Genomic DNA, 3,128 nt, shown 5'->3' with positions numbered 1-3,128 from the left:
GAGAGATATAGATAGATAACTTTTTTTTATTGGCCACACAGGGCTGAACACAGAGAGGACAAATACAAATGTAGAGTTTTTCTATTCGAAAACGAAAAAGAAGGGAAAAAAAGAGAAAAGAAGAAGTAAAATTCCGATCAAAAGGGATCGTGTATCCCAGAAGAAACTTTTTTTTTAAATTAGCAAGATTAGGTTTATCCGTGGAAAGAAAAGCCTACGGAAAATACCACGGTAACCTCAGACAGGGAGGGAATAGACACATAGGGCAAAGTGCTCTCTCTCTTTTTCCGATTTACAGGATGATGCTCAAAGTGGTTTCGTCATTCGCATGTACCATCTTTGCTACATTCACCCACCTTTTAATGAAACTTTCACGAGACACAACCTGCCTCTCCATTCTCACCTTCCTTTTCAAGTGGTACTTGAAAAAGTTGACGAGCAATTGGTCAGAAAGGTAAGTGTTTGTCTCTAATCCTTTCGCTCGAATCCACCACACACATTTTTTCACCATGGCCACCAATACGATGAAGACTGCCTTGCCTTCTCGGTTGAGGGAAGGCGGCGGAGCAATTTTCACGATAGACTCGGCCAACAGGTGGACTCGTCCCACACGTGACAGCAGCCGTTCGGCATAAGCCCACACGTCCAAAATGGTTGGACAGTGCACGAGTGCGTGAAGAACGGTTTCGTCGTTCTGACCACATCTCGGGCAATTCAGTCCGGTCTGTCTTGAACCATGCCTGTAGAGCTTTTCCCGAACAGCTTCTCGATAGCATTGCCGAAAGTTGTCCTGAACAGGCTTGTCAGGTGTTCCTCGTCGACGCCCAGATTCTACCCGAGAACGTCGTCGTACCTCCCCTCCAGTAATCCTCTATAGAACGCCTTTGTTGTAATGAAGTCGCACAAGTTTGGTCCCGGACAGCAAAGTTGCTTGAAAGGAAGGCGACACTCGCCGTGCCATTCGCCTAGCTTCGGTCTCTGTTTCGTTCACGACTGCAGTTCGGCTAAGGAGACGAGCTGCGGGAAAGCGCGCAGCACAAACGGCGACCACACCTTTCACCGTCGTCTATGAAGCGTCGGAGATATCGCAGTCTCAGCGCGTCTGCGCATCATCAACTATGAAATGCCTAGTCCTCCATTTAGCGGGTGTTATCGGAACGCTTCCCTTCCACAAGAAGCGGAAGGGTATGCGTTCCAGTTTGGCGATGGTAGGGTTGGGACAAGGCACGACGGTCAGATGGTACTGGATGACGGATGCGATGTACACGTTCACCAGCTCCACCCGACCTTTTAAAGATAGCTTTTTCTCGGCCCATTGCTGGGTGAGAGTGCCCACCCTAGCCGTTATTTCGCCCCAGTTCTCCATTTAGAGGTCCGGATCGAACCAGACTCCGAGCAATTTAACCAGTTCGTCGATGGAGATTTAACCACTATGGAGACACTGTTGGACGGCATGGGCTTGCTTCTGCAGGTGCCGAGCCGCAAGCCCACTGACTTTTCCCGGTTAATTTTTGCTCTTGTTACCGCTTCGTATTCTTTTAGTATCTCGCCGACTAGGTATATATGCTTGTGGCTCGACACTATGACGGTGACGTCGTCTGCGTACGCAGACACACTCCTCCCGCATCCCAGCTCTTGTGGGATGCCCCTCAGCATCGCCAGCTTCTGCAGTAGTGGCTCAAGAGTCAATACATACAGAAGCGACCAGAGGGGGCATCCTTGACGAACCGAACGCATGATGTTAAATGGTCTGGACAGATGACCATTTACGTGAACTACCGAGCGGATACCGCTGTATAAGGCAGCGATCCAACCACGGAAGATGAGACCAAAACCAGCCGCTTTAAGGACAGCTTCCAATTAGTGATTGTCTACCCTATCAAAAGCTTTTGTCAGCGCCCCACCCGTGTCAGGATCCTTAACTACCCTGTTTATGATGTAGCGCATCAGATGTAGGTTGTCATGGATAATCGTACACAGCACGGCGCACGCTTGTGCCTAACCGATTCTGCTTTAATTGCCTTCTTTAGGGCATACTGCCATATGTTGTTGATGATGGCATCCGTCAATGCTCCCTTAACTAATGTGCTAATCCGGTCCCTGTAAGCCTGGCGTGCCGTGAACGACGCGTTCTGCTTTCAGTAACCTGCCTATGTGCTTTATCTAAGTCAAATGTACAAGTCACAAATTTGTGGTCTGTGTAACTGACTATATGGAATTGTGAACAACCTACACTATCCTTATCTACTGTCCTACAGAAAACTCTATCTAAGTACGATCTGGACGACCCATGCGGTTGCTCCATGTCCACATTGAAAAATTCGGGTGGTTCTGTCGGTACCTGTCAGACAGTTGGAAACGTCTGAGCAGGTCTTTGAGGCATTTGCATCCCCTCTTATTACTATCTCTGCCCACGTAGTCTAGATATCTGTCCAGGTAGCGTTCCAATCCCCTACTAAAAGTAAAGGTAGAGACGTTCCCAGAACAACCTCTAGGTGTCGAAAGAAATCTGGCCGGCCTATTAAGGACGGTGCATAAACTGCTATCAGTCGAAAAGCACACTCATTGCTGCCATCGACATCCAAAACGGCCAGCCTACCCTCCGGGTCTAGGAGAATTGCTCTTACTTTGGGGTCTAAACTCTTCCGAAGAAGCACCGCGGTGCCACCTCTGCCCATTCTCAGCAGCCACGGAGAAAAATAAATGTCGAAATGTCCGCCGAACATGTGCTGGAGTGCCCACGGGCTGTGGAGTGTGGTCAGATAGATAGATAGATAGATAGATAGATAGATAGATAGATAGATAGATAGATAGATAGATAGTGAGAGAAAGATGGCAAGATGAGTGAACAGATAGATTATGAAATCACAAGAATATTTTAAGCTTATATTTGCTTATATTTCTTACTATTCTTTGATAATTTTGCGGTGCAAACGTCTTTGTAATCTTTCAGCAGCGAATTCAAAACCAGTGAAATTTAAAATAGACAATTGGGGTGGTCCTTTGTTTTACAAAATTATGTTTATATGTATATATGTATATATATGTATATATGTGTGTGTGTGTGTGTGTGTGTGTGTGTGTGTATGCACGTATATATGTATATATATATATATATATATATATAT

Source organism: Octopus bimaculoides, chromosome 16 (assembly GCF_001194135.2).
Source record: "Octopus bimaculoides isolate UCB-OBI-ISO-001 chromosome 16, ASM119413v2, whole genome shotgun sequence".
In the NCBI taxonomy this organism is placed as follows: Eukaryota; Metazoa; Mollusca; class Cephalopoda; order Octopoda; family Octopodidae; genus Octopus; species Octopus bimaculoides.
Note: the sequence above shows the minus strand (reverse complement) of the source record.